The sequence below is a fragment of the Hylaeus anthracinus genome, unplaced genomic scaffold (genome assembly GCF_026225885.1).
Source record: "Hylaeus anthracinus isolate JK02 unplaced genomic scaffold, UHH_iyHylAnth1.0_haploid 11994, whole genome shotgun sequence".
Lineage (NCBI taxonomy): Eukaryota > Metazoa > Arthropoda > Insecta > Hymenoptera > Colletidae > Hylaeus > Hylaeus anthracinus.
This window is the reverse complement of record NW_026534341.1, coordinates 8004659-8019239: the sequence shown is the minus strand read 5'-3', so window position 1 is coordinate 8019239 and position 14581 is coordinate 8004659. Positions and strand designations below refer to the sequence as shown.

General features: G+C 45.2%; 1 long non-coding RNA gene across 1 annotated transcript in view; it reads right to left on the bottom strand.

The window, feature by feature from the left end:
- Nucleotides 1–14308, bottom strand: part of LOC128888952 (uncharacterized) — a 71527-nt gene extending 57219 nt beyond the window's left edge. The window contains exon 1 of the long non-coding RNA XR_008460351.1: nucleotides 13705–14308. This is a non-coding gene — a long non-coding RNA (uncharacterized LOC128888952). The remainder of the gene's footprint in view (nucleotides 1–13704) is intronic.
- Nucleotides 14309–14581: the final 273 nt, after the last annotated feature.

Genomic DNA, 14581 nt, shown 5'->3' with positions numbered 1-14581 from the left:
ATAATATCTCGCGGAGCCGATGTTACACCCTTTAAACTGCCGCAAAATTGAATAGAGTTCCGCTTACAGCGAAGGCGCCATTACCGGGTCGTGCGATAACAAACGAATCGAAGCAAGGGGGCGAAAGAGGAACAGCAGCAGGCGGAAAGAAAACCGGTGTACACGAACGAATCCGACGCGATTTCATAACTACCACCTATAGGCGTATCTTTGGCGAGTTAACAGCGACTACAACACCGAGTCCATTCGATCTAATACTTCTGCGAGCGGACGAGGGAGGGTGGAGGCTAGCAACAACCATTTCAACTCACACAGCCAAAGGGGTCGACACGAACGTGGTTAGGGGCAGTTTAATATCGGATAATTGAATCCGAACCCCCTGCCCTCCTATCCACACGACCACTGGCTCACTCCTGGCCACGAAGAAACGGGACAGGGATGGACGGAAGGGCGGCGAGAGAGAGAAAGAGAGACGGAGGAACGAAGGGTGCACGCGAAGCGGAAGAAGGAAAAAGAAAACCTGATAGATATGGAGGGTCGAGAGTGAAAGAAGCTAGACGAAGAAAGTATAAGAAGACAGGGGATAAATGAAAACAGAAAAAAGAAGGCGGACATGATGAAGGGTAAGATAGCGGGAAAGTGAACAGAATCAGTCGCCATCCCCTTATTGCTACTCGGATAAAACGGGAGAAACCGAGTAAGCGAAAAGTGGTCAGAAGTGGATCTATCCTTGGTAGTAGCCTAATTTTCGATGTAGGTCGTAGGTAGAACACGATGGGATGGCCTTAAATAATCTAGTCCAACTCCATCACTTTTCTTCTAATTTACCCCCTTTATAGGTCACTGGTACTCATTGTTACCACTAAGAAAGGAATATTTTGTATGTTTAAGTTTCTCCGCTCATCCATAAAAAGAAAGTGCAAAAAATGCCCAGGGTGTTCTGCTCTATAAAGGGTTAATTTCAACGTAATGTACGGTGACAAACGTCGAGGTACGCTCACACGAAAAGGAAATCTACAGGAAGAGGCAGCAATTTCTCATAAGTGCCATTTCGAAGATCGAACGCGTCTAACCGTGTCTCCGTACAGGAAAAAGAAGAACGGATAAGTTTCCAGAGGCAATCCCATTCGAGGCCAATAAGAGTAAATTAAACCGCCGCTACAGGGCGCGCAGGGTGCTAACAATTCGAACTGTCGACCGGGCGCTCTAAATGGCCCCGATATATGCGTTCCTCTGTTCCTGCTATTTTTTTTCGTTTCGCGCGATATAAGTCGGAACTCCTCCGACCCCCCGCGCCCCCGGCTCTCTATACACATAGTTAAAATAGTAGCGGGTCGTGGAATGCTGGACCGCGTAGAATTTATTTGGCAGACGTAAATTTTCTGCCGACGAATCCCCCTGGGAAGTTATTTAATTTCGAAGCGATTCTCAGATCCTAGAGCGTTGCTAGAGTTCAGACTTTTTCGGTCGGCCCTACCTGGCCCCCGCGTTTCTAGAAATTTATTGTCGCCGGACGATGGCGTCCTCCAGGAATTACCAGACCCTGGACGAGAGAGATCCCCTCGGTCCACTCGTGCCCCGAGCGACCACGGGGGGATCCCGTTGTCTAATTATCCCGTGTATGCGTAGGTAATTACGCTCGATCCCAGTTCTTAACGAAATGAGAAGGGTTGAACGATACAATCCTTCGTCGAGGTGTCAAATATTTTTCGTCGTATCAAAAATAAAAAAAAAAAACAATAAAACACTGACCCCTCGTAGAAGCTTAAATCTCATGTCGTTAGATTATCGCCAATATTCTACATGAATATCCCTGGTATAAAACGGGAGGAAAATAATTCAGGATATTGAATCGGTTAAAAATATCATCGAGAAAAATATCGTTCGAATCGCGAGCAGAGAAGCCGAATATATCGTCCATAGGCAATTATGCGTGTATATTGGTCGACGAAAGGGTGGAAGAGGAGCGTTTCAGTGGGCGGAAGGGCGACGACGGGGTGGGGGGGAATCGTTAAAATCCAGTCCCCATAATGACCTCGCGATATGCAGTGTGAGTGTACACAATGACGGCGGTGATATATAGGGAAAAAATTACTCCGCGACTGCGATTTCGTTTAATTAATTTTTTAATTACAAACTCATCGAAATGAGTTCTCATCCCCCGTTTCACCCCCTTGCTCCTCCCCCTCCTTCGATCCTCGGGCGCACACACAAGCTTTGGTATCGACCAACTCGGAATTTTTGATACGATTGATGGGAGGCGAAGAGGGTCGCAAGGACGAACCTCCGCGATACGGTCATGATTATTATTAATTTTACAGGTATTATTGGTCGTCGTTTATATTTATTCAGTACTATCAGACCCTCTTCTCTCTCGTATTTGCCGCCACGCCGCAGGGATAGAGACGAAGTTGCGCGCAGCTCGTGGCGATCGCGCAAAAGCGAGACAGCCGTATTTACAAGCCTGCGAAGCAACGATATGCAATATTAAAATGTCGCGTAGATTGAAAAGTAGAAGCCACGAGCGATATCGACTAATAAAAAATCATTCCATCGACGGTCGGCTCGCCTCGCAATCGAACCACTCCAATTACCGGGGTATTCCTTGTATTTAATTTCTGAATTCAGGAATTTTTTCACTGGAAACTATTAAACGTGAGAAGACAAACTTTTACACGAATGCAGGGAAATTTACACTTTTACGGAATGCAGGAAGTTGTCCATCCTTTCAGAGGGTAAATATCAATTTTAAACATATACATATAAAGCTGGAGGTGAAGACAATGATTGTCGCTTGTAACGCTTTCGACTCAAATGTGGGAAGCCTTTTTCAAGACAAAGAAAGAGAAGATAAGAAAATCTTTTCTATCGTTCCTTACGTTTGTTCCCATCCTTCACCCTGAGTACTTAGTAAAACCGTCGCGAAACTTCCCATCCCGAATCAAATTGGGAAACAAACTTGCCCGCTGGGAGATACTCGGAAAAGAAATTAGCAAAAGCTGTAAAAAAAAAAGGGGCGAACACGGGCTCGCACACACGGTCGAGTCGCGGGCGGGATCGATAAATCGGGAATCGAAGGGAATGCGAGGGTTAGCCGGAAGGTTACGGAAAAGGCGCGAGAAAGAAATGAAAGATCTGCGCAGAGAAAAGCTCTCTTTTATTAAACGAAAAATTGGATCGTGCTTGTCGGAATGCAATATTTCGACGGATTCATTTGGTGGAAACATTTCTTCCTCGGGAAAAAATTCAATCAAATCCAGAAGGTGAGAGGAAGGAAAGCGAGTGAGACGGAGAAGCGGGACGCAAACACGCGAGCGCTGGCCGAGAAGGGGAGGCAATAGGAAGTAAAGGGGGAGGAAAAACGCCGAAAAATCTTGAAGAAAAATATAGTCCGAGCGAGTACTTAGCAGTTTATCTATCGAGATCCTATTGATGAGCCTATTTGGAATTTTTTAATTCCAGTGTCTACCTTAATCGATTATGTTGCCTTAGAATGGTGTTTTTGGTCGTCGTCAAGCCTTGCCTCGTTTATCTTGGAAGCCTATTTTTCACATCTAATAATTTTATTACAGCTTCAGCCACCCATCGCTCGGATCGAGAGTTAATTAATCCATTAACAAACATACGAAAAAGAAACAATTTCGTAAAATAAAATTCACGCAATGAAGGATTGAATCCCATTGCATCGTATCGTTTGATTGGCCGACGAGATCCTTTCGACGCGCCGGTTTGCGAGACTCGATCTCATTGATCGATCGAACGATCGTTTATAACTTGGCCGAAATTGCATCGTTAGCGGCGCGGGGTATCGATCAACGAAGGCTCATTATTTCTCACGAGTTCTCTCGCCGCGAGTGATACTTTCTTCGAAACCGGACAGATCGCGCACGAGATTCTCGAACGGCCATTTAATATCGCTAGCAGGACGATGCGCTGTTATTCTCATTACCTCGTTAAAGCGCCCGGTTCGTCTCGTTACAAGATCACGTATCCTCTCTATCTCGAACGCCGTTCTCCTTACGTAAGGGCTTCAAGAACGAAAGTCGGCCGTTAGAGCGATGTATTTCATGAAACTTCACGTAGTTTACGTACATTTAAGCAGAGTTTAAGTCGTCAAATGAATTTTCAACCCCTAGAAGACTGCTGGAAAATTGCATCCCCCTAAAAGACTGCTGAAAATTGAAAAATTCATCGAAGCGTCGGCACGAAGACGCCAACGGGTACGTAAGCAAGGCGATAAAAAGGTTATCGTCCATTCGCGAGGCAACGGGACGAACAGCGACGAGCGCACCAGGGGAATCCCAGAGCGTCTTTCTCGACGATGACGTGAAACACGGCCGATACGACAGGTATCCGCCGCGAGAACCATACTGGGTCACGTTTTCATCAAGACCTCGAGGCGCAGACTGGAGACGAGATCCCACTGATCCGGGAAGAAAAGGGGAACCGAAGAAGAACGAGGAAGAAAGACGCAGCAACGGTAGAGGCGGGCAGGGTGCTCGCCATTGTTTTTTCGACACAGTTTCTCTCACCCTGGTCCTCGCCGAAGACAATGCTCGCTCGCTACTAAACTTTTTCTATCGCGCTTAGTCGAACCGACTACCGACACCGTCCGCTCCATCTCTGCTCATCTCGCTCTGCTCATTAAGTAAATCACCGTCGCAGTCGCGGCTTGTTCCACGACCAAAGTGAAAATTCACCCGTGGACGCGGCCTGGAACACCAACCCGCGACTGGGGGAAACCTCTCACCGATGGGATTCCTTCGGCGAGCTTTGTGTCGACGGAAATCTGAGCCGGAAAAATGAAAACATCCGGGCGTCGCGCACAGAACGAGTTCCCGCGAAATCGTGAACAAAATTAGTGGTACCAATCCTAAGGTAAATTGTTAAGCTATAGATATTATAATAAAAATGTTAAAAGGAATATTACTTTTATCATCATATAATGAATTTTTAATAGATAAAGCATAGACGCATCTCTTCAGTATAGCTATAGATTAACATACCACTATGTTCACTGGCATTTTAAAGGCTTCCGTCATTCTCCACACAGGAAAGTGGTTTTCCCATAAATCTACGGATTGGATATTTCCATTCGTGTAGAGTGGCCATCTTATGTTAATCCCACAGAAAATGCACGAGTCTCAACGAGGCGAAAGCTTGGAAGAAAACGTGGTTTCACTCGAGGATTAATCGTATCATTAGCCATGCGCATAATGACGTTTCATGTATACTTTCCAACCGTACGATTATTGTTATATTTTGTATTAATCTTCCAGGAGACATCGATGCTACGTCTGACAGGACGTGACTATCGTTGCATCTGGTCGACGATAAATCGTCGCGTCCGTGGCCCCTATTATCAAAGAGGAGAGAGCGTGGAGTCGGCTTCGTAGATTCATATAATTACGTTACACGTGGTGGTAATCTACAACCGTGTTGCGACTGAGTTAACTTCTTGCGTGACTTCGATCCGGCTGCGTCGATGAAGTACGCGGGTGGCAAGAAGCCACTCCTCGCGGCCAGTTAGGGCTAACTAACGCTGGTACCAAGTAGCACGGATCAATTTATTCCTTGATTTACATTTCTTTAGAGATCCTTTTGTCCCCCACCCCTGTCTTCGTCGTTATTTACGACATGTCGTGATAGCATGCCAGTGTACCCCGGCCAGGATTAATGTTGCGACCTTAATTCATCGCTAAAGCGACGCTGCTTCGACCTCTCGCGGCCACCTTTTTAACCTCTTCGATCCTCAATCTTTCCCTTCGAGTGGAAAGAGTACCCTTCGCGTGCCGCCGGTTATTTAGGCTTCGTCAAACGTAATCGAGTTACAGAATGGAAATATTTTCGTCAATTGCTTTAAAGAAGGTGTACCTGCTTTATAGTTGGCTGTAAAATCGACTTTATTGATTTAAGAGATCTTCTAGTGAAAAATGGAATTAAAGTTCAGATACGCATTGTAGTGCCGAATCAGTTAGGTAATTAGGTGCCACGGCATCGCAAATTCGTTACGAAACGCAGCTTTCGAAGGAATTCGGTGATCGATATTATTCGCTGACCCGAAACGGTAAATTCTTGGCCGCGTCGGTAAATATTTATCGCTTCCATACAGTACAGTTTAACCCTTTGCGGTTTGAATTATTTTCAGCGTCCCGTTTCAGCTGGTGCGGCATTAACATGGCCACCTTTGCCGGCGGTATCGTGTAATTTATCTTTGTTTTAATATTTCAGCGCCTAACAGGGCATTGACAGTGATATATTCGTGTCGAATGAAGTATTAATGCACGCAATACGGTTTAATGTTCGTAATTTATAATTAATGGCATCACGGTAGCTTTTAAAACATTGTCTGCCGGTGTCGTCCAATTCACCGTCGCATGTTCCATGTATATAACTTATCTCTTTCGTTTCATCTCGCTTTTTACGATCGGCGTACTGATTCGCTACCATGCGCGCGCGGCGCTGCCCGATGCGGAATAATTACCCGCCAGCTTCTGTTTCTTCGTCGCGGCTGACGCGATAGAGATAGCCGTCTTTTTAAATTGATTGTCACTTCTGTCAATTTTAGCAGAAATAATTACCGGAACGGTAGCTTGCTCGTAAAAATAACATTTGACGTGGTAACAGCGTTCGCCCAAGTTGAATCATAAATCGTGGAACGGACTTCGCTTATCGCTTGAGAACGACAACAGGAGAAAACAATTACCAGAGAATGAAATGGGCTAATTTCTGAGCAACAAAATTACCTAGACTTAGCGAATGGGTGTTATTTAAATTAATTTTAGAAGCGCAAAGGCTATAGTCTATTTTTTTTTTTTTTTTCAAGAATTGTAGGGAATGAGTCCCCCAATTTCCGCGACAAGAGACGGCGAGAAAAAGGCGAAGGGCTAATTACGCGGATTAAACAAGAGAAATGACCTTGCCATATTCATCCGGGAGGCTCGAAACGGTGCCGAAGGGTGGATAGCGGCACTCGCCGTCGGTCTCCACGGTTCGAACCAGTTCGAGAGTGTCTTTCGAAGGGTTGTAGAACATTCCCACTAAAATATAAAGTGGCTTTCGGGGTGGCATAGCAATGGGGTGCCTATCGCATGCATTCACCCAGGGACGCAAACGTGGGGGTGCTATTGATCGACTGGAGAGCCAGTCAACCCTCTCGGCCCTACACGTACGTAAACCTTGCACGTAAAATCATATACGTGCACGCACCTGCACACGGTCTGCCGCATCCGTGCCTGTAGGTCACGCAAACGAGCGCGAAAGGTGGAAGGTTTAACGTCTAACTTTCGGCTCTTCCTGGGTTTTAAGCCTCGCGGGACCTCCCCGTTTGTCTGAAATTCCAGACGACCGCGAACGAAAGAAGTTACCGCGTTGATTCGACGATGACTACCCCTATCGAGCGTCGGACTCTTCACTTTCGAGAGGTTCTTCGGAGGGTTGAAAGGGATACCAGGATTACAGACTTAGAAAAATGAATTTTTTGAATCGATCAGGAGGTGAGAGATTAGAATTGCGGGAATATTTTACTGAAATTTTGTTTAATTGAGAAAGAGTCGTTCGATGGAAGTTCTCGTGGAAGGTGGCATGTGGGTTAGTAGGTACAAACTTTAAGTATATTCGTCTTGAAATTATTTTGTTAACACTGGCAAGAGGATCATGTCTAAGTGCATTTAAATTTAAGAGCCTGATAGCGATATAAATCTTCGACTCGCAATTTTTGGGAGAAGTAGGTGGTTCCTCTTTAAGGTGTCTTCTTGTCCAGAAAAATGGGTCATCTTTGAGAATTTTTTAAAGCGGAGGTACAAGTCTGGTTGCCTTCCCATCTGGCACTTGTTCTTCCTACCTGTCGATCAAAAGTTTACCAAAGCTAATTTTAACATTCCACAGTTATGAAAAATGTCATTAACGAATCAATTTTTCTTTAACGCAAACCAGAAGCCTGTCCTCGAAGTCTCGATAATTCACGACGTTAAGAGGCGTGGAAATTCGATTCCATCCGTAAGCGTATCGCAACGCGAGCCCGTCCTCGAATAGAATACGAGGGAAGCCCTTTTCTTCGACTGTACCGCAATTTTTCTAAGGAAGCAATTTGTTACGGGGCGACGACAAGTACGGTTCGGCTGAAAGGCCGAGAAGCGATGCTGGCGGGACGACGGGAAAGCCGTCAGGAGGGGAGTAATGAAATTGCACTCATCGTGTGAAATTTAATATTAATCCCGGATGTAATATGAGCGGACGCAGCGGTGCTCAAGCGTCACGGAAACAAGCGTCGCTTTCGTAAGCTCCCAAAGGATCGACGACGGAGCATCGATGTGACACGCTTCCGCACAACCGCCGCGTTGCTCTGCCCCGTCAATCCGTAAAGCGATTATCGCATCATTTCATCTCGCGATCGCATCCGCTGCAATTTGTTCGGTATTCCTCTGCCTTTTTTTTTTCATCGTGCTAGCTTCCCATTACTCGTCAGTTCTGTTCTCGATTGCGATACAGGATCTGGTTATGAGAAATTAACCGCGAGGTATGCAATCTGATAGCGTTAAGACCTGCTTGGTCGAAGCATTATTTAGTTAGTGAGAGTGGGTGACTTTTGATACAAGTTTTAGTTGAGTTGGCAAGTTCCTTGCTTTTTTTGCCACTACGTATACTATGTATATTTTATTTTTGTCTTCTAATAATGGTTTTCACTATGGTGGTAATAATATTAAAATGTTACTTACTTTACGTTTCGACTCTTTAATTTGACAGAGTTAACGATCCGAGAACAGTATCCGTGCACGTTTCATCGATTGACGAAAGTCAGTTTACCAGTGTCTCGAATTTTCCAAGAGTCGGAGGAACGAGGCCATTAGTGAGGATAGATATGATAGCGAAACCGCTAGTTTTACGCGAGCACGGTATTAAAGTGCAACGCTTTGAACAAAGATTCAAAAAATTATTATTTTGCCACATCCCCAAAAATTCTCAATGACTTGAATCTTTAAACGCTCGATTTTCGACCCTTCAAAGATCGCAAGTTTTTATGTATTTCTATCGGAAGGAGAATTCGGTTGGGCACCACAACCCCCGTCCAAGCGACGACCGTCCGTTAAAATATTAATACTCGACTTTTAATGAGAGCTGCTCATCTTTTCTCTTATGGAGTGCCTGTGCCATCTGCCCTTCCCAGCCTCTCTCCCGGAGCGTTTCATCGTGCCCTCTTCCCATTCCCCACTTGTCACGATCCAATAAACGCTGTACGAAGAATCTTGATTCGCGAACTTCTCGTCTCATCCCTCGCGCCCGTCCCCGGCTCGTGACAGGACCTCGGCGGTCGTGGGTCGAAAATCAAACTCGTATAATTTTCTAGTTACGTTCTATTAAATTCTTAAACGACTTCGGACAATGGACTTTCGCCGGTCCGCTCGACGTTCGCCTCTCAAAGAGAATTAAATTAGACCGGTAACCTATTGAACTCTCGGAGTTTCACGAGCTCGGCGACCATCGATCGGACACCGTGTGTCGCACAGCGTTCGCTGTCCTTTGCTGTATTTCGACGCTGGGATCGTTGATAGATTAACTCGTGGTTCGACGATTAACTAAAAAATATCTTTGACCGATAGTAGCGTTAAGTTTGAAAATTTTACGATTTTTCCCAACAAAGATATAACACAATTGCGAAATATACGCTCGACTAACAGGACATTGAAACTTAAAATATCGACATTAATTTTTGTTACGTTCGATTGACCAAGGACGGTCGGAGCCTGGAAATCAGGTACAGTCCTTATCGTCCTTAACACACTTCCGCTGCTTTGGCCAGCGTTAACGTCCTGGTTCAGCGCTCCGGGCGCATCCTGCGTCTTTGTTCCTCGGGCGTTCAAGGACCGCGGTCGACTATGCCCGCAACATCCTCCCTCTCTCTCCTTCTCACCATATCCTCGTGCTTCGTGTTCTCGGTGATCGGCGCCGCCATCTAGCTTAGTCCTGTGCCACCTCCTGGCACGAGCTGCCAGCCTAATCGTGGCAGGACGTTTTCGCGCCTTCTGCGCCCGCCGGTGGCGCCGACACAACCCCCACCACCTCGCAACTCCTAACTTCCAGTCCAGCGAGAGTTTTGTCGCCTGCGAATCCTCGCGGCGAAGGATCCGTACTGGAGCACCTCATCGAGCTCGTTCTTCGGCTTGTTTCGCAGGCTGCGCCCTTTAACCGTTTGCAAGCCCGTCTAAACTCATGGTCGCGTAGCTATGGGATCTAATCCTGGCGTCAAATGTATGAATTTTGTTTTGTTTTTCGAAAAAGAAATTACTTCTTTAAAATTAGGATTTTGGTGCAGTGACATGGTCTACAAATAGGGTTACCATCTTTGGAATGATAGTCTTTTATGAAAGATGGATATTCGAGACTCTTTCCCTCTATTGTATGGTTTTTTATGTGTTTTCATAAGAAAGATGTGATTTCTTCGTTACTTTTAATTGTTAGGGAAGAAGGTGGTCACAGAGTAGTTCCTAGATGAGCAAATAAGATGAGAGACTGTGGAGAATTTTGTTTGATATATGAAACACAAGTATGAATATTGAAAGCCTTATGGAACTTTTAATTTTTTCTAAAGGAATTTATAATCTGATAATAACCGAAACCTATGTAACAGAATAAGTTCTGTAACATTCTAAATAAATGACTTATCTTGTCCTACCTTTCGCTTTAGTAATTATGATCATTACGAACATTAACGTAGCAAGTTTCGAATTGTGGTTGAACACTGTATCCACTTAAAACGCTATCGATCCAGCGTGTTGCTTCTAGCGTTCCCCATATTCACTGGTAATGTCTGTTTTTCACTCAAATGCTCCCCGAGAGAAGGGTTGAGTAATTGGCTTATTACGAGCTGCCACGGCCATCATAACGAACAGAATGATAGCATCAAACTTTGACATCGTTTGTTGGTAATGTTATTCGTAGACGAACACGATTGAAAAAAACAGCGTTTTGACAAAGCGTTATGCAAATCTATAAGCCACGCGATAACGATGCCTTGTGCGTCGTTTTTATAATGGTATGATGATACCCTTGAAAGGGGAAATTTTATAATCACTCGCAAAATGAAGTAAGCTCTAATTTCGGTATCTCATTAGCTGTATTTTACGCAAAAAGTTACCAATGCTTGGAAATTGAAAAACAAAGCTATGAACAATTTCGAGTACCTTATTACTAGTAATAATGGACTGCTATCGACGTCAGGGGGGTTAGATACGCAGCGATTTTAACACGCTTTTAACATTATTTAAAGCACCGAGGCATTGGCTATCGTTTTGAACAGCACAATGGCAGAATTGAATCGAGAGTCCGCCCACTTGGGATTTTTCTGTAAAATTTCACGCGAAACGTTGCGATGCATCAACCGCCGCAACCAAAACCGGTTTTTCCTAGAGAAAAAAAAAACGATCCGAAAATGGATGCGGAATGAAAGCAAAAAGAATGCATTTGCCATTGAACGTACTCGAATGGATCGCGAAATCTCTTTTATCCCTCTGTATATTTTTCTCGAAATAAATCACATCGGCCTCTATCCCCCGCCCGGTAAACAAAAAAATTGGAACGAATGGAAAAAATTCATCGGAATGTCGTTAAAAGTTCGGCGGTGTATCCTACCGACGTTTCGCTAATAAAATGGTACCTCGCGTCCGTCGCGGTTCGCGCTAATGCGTACGCCTAACCCTGCAACCTCTCAGAAGTGGGTGGTGGATTTTATCTTGGTAAATATTTTTGGTAACTAATTTTTCTCTGCGTCAATTTTATTAACACATTGTCGACGATATAAAATATTGCAAAAGCTTTGAGCATCGTGTTTAGTCCTGTCGGTTTCTTATTTAAAGTTTATAAAGTTTATTGGAATTTATTTAGATTGTTTTAATTTCACATTCGATTACGAAATAATAGCCAATAACGTGAAATCTCTTCTGTGTAAAATTTCCAGTCAACAATGTATCGATATTTTATTAATAGTTCTGTTTCAGGTCACTTCAAAGTTGAAAAGCGGAATTTTTAACCGAGACGTCTACCGAAAGGTCTTCAAATTTAATTTCGAAATAAACAATAACAGCTTGGTAGATGGAAGAAGTTTCGCCAATAAAATGGTACCTCGTATCCATCGCGATTGGCGCTAATGCAAACGCCTACCCGTGTAAGCTCCCCCTCGACAAGAGCGTGAAAGAGCGACGAATGGAAACCGGAGTTTCGTTGCAAAACACTCCAGCCTGAAATACATTGATCCCGACACCGGCGCTTGATGCACAGCCAGTATCTTTTGACACACGATCTTGCCAGAACTCGATGTACCATGCAATTACTCTATCTCACTCTCTCGCTCCAGCCACCCTTCCATCGGATATTGTGGAAAGAGTCAGCTGGCTGCTCGCTGGGGCTCCTCGACGCTCCAGGAAAGCCTTCTTAAGGGGCTATCAGACCATAATGGGATAGATTAATTAACGTAATCATAATGAGACGATCTCATCTTGACGCACAATGTAGGCTACCCGATATCACGAGTGTCCCGATGTCCCTGCGCGTGCACACGGCAGCTACCTGTAACATGCGCGCGCGAATACCAACCCGCGCCAACACATACACACGCACACACACCACGAACGCGAGGGCCGTGTATTACTGACAAGATAGGTCGAACAATGGCTTCCATTACGGGTAGAGACTGGCTGAGTTAATGGGCAAATTGTCTGCTAAGTCATTTAAAGGGCTAAGCCTGCGCGGCGGAGGTTGCTCTAGTCTCTTCACGCGGTTTGCTGACAATCGATGCAATTAGATCGATGGCGTACCGCTGAAGGGACGATAAGGCTGCGAAATTTCGGCCCCGCGTATATGCGGAAAGTTTGATTCAATTAGTTCGGAAAGTTCGTGGAAATTGTGGCTGTTTCTCAACTGACGTCTGATTACACGTACGACGAAGGTGTTTTCACGGGCGACGAGGATGGCGAAGCAAAGAGTTAAATGCGGTGTTGTATTTAAAAATAATTTGAAACAGTATCCTTTTCCTGTAAACTTGGTATTGGTTGTAGAGGAATGATTACTGAAGAATATAATTTAGCTATTGCTGTGATATGGAAACAGACTCCAAAATTAACACATCGACCGGCAGACTAATACTATTGAAAATTTCTACTGTGATTAAATTTTGTTCATGGACTATTGAAAATTGCAGAATCAAACATTGGTTGTGCTATTTATTTTTGTAATTTCATCGAAATTTAAGTATTCCATTCCAATTTATTTTCTTTTACGCTCAACTTTCAGAATTAACTTTTTTACGTATTCCAAAATGATTAGAGTTACTATACTTCGCCAAAAATTATAGGAATTCGTAACCAATAAGCTGTTTCTACATAAAATTAAAAATGATGTTACTACGCGGTGCGAACACTTTGAAAATCGCTCCTGTAGCGTATAACAAAAGCTTTGCTCCGAAATATCGCTCTACAATACGGTTTTCAGTGACAATACGGCTAATTAAAGACCCGTCTAAACAGCAAAACGGAGCCGTGCTGATAGGGGGTGTCGAGCTTGACGCGACAAAGAAGACCTACCCTACGCATTCCCTTGGCAAAGCAAGTTCAAGGCCCATCGACAATAGACGCAAATGGGAGGGACGGGGGTGGTGGAGGGAGATGCGTGGCAATATGCTACAAGTTTGTTCATTGTGACAAGAGTACTCACTCTAGCTGGCAGGACGTTTCCTAGCAGCACCCAGTTCCGAATGATCCTCTCCTTATCTTTCTCTCTCGCCGATGCGTGGTGGGTTCTTTCTCAGCCGGTTGCAGGATATGCACCACTCATCGATCGCGACACGACCACGTGGCGATCACGAGCGAGCTGTCCAATGGGGAGCGAGAGCGCGTGGAAAGGGAAAGTAAACGCGAACGATCGTGCACGAGGCTCGATCGCCCCGCGAGAATTCAAAGATCACGATCTATACGGCATTCGTCATTCGAGTGTCTTTTTCTCTGTCTGGGGCGACAGTTACTAAAAGCGGTGGCTTTTACGCGCGCCACCGATCCAAAACACGGTTGTTGGGGCCAAGAACACGTGACACCGCGACGCCTGTCCGCGGGTGACTAAACGTTGAAGGCAGGAACGCGGAGTTTGCGCTCCAATCTCCAGGAACCGCGAGAACGCGTCCGGGCAGAATTTTCGATGGCTCTATCTGCCAAGGGATTCTCTGCGCGATAATCAATGGGTGGGAAACGGACGTAGATCAAATTCTGAGGGTGGTGTATCGGTTCTTCGCAGTGGAGAAGAACGTCAATGATAAGGCTACTCGTGGCGGGTCTTTTTGTAGCAGAGACGAACAACCGCACGGTCTGGCCAGCGCGGAGCGACTGCGAGGGACCGCCTGAGTATGCCTACGTGCCATCTAGCGGTATCCGCTTGAAAACGCAACCCTTCTCCCGCGCAGGGTTGGAGGGGGAAATGATAGAGGGGAAGGCGATCCATTTCCACTGTTACTTCGGGGGATAGTTGCGAATGCCCGCGCTATTGTACTCCCTAAATGCCACGACGAAACTTTCGTGTGATTTCAGACAATGACGAGGGG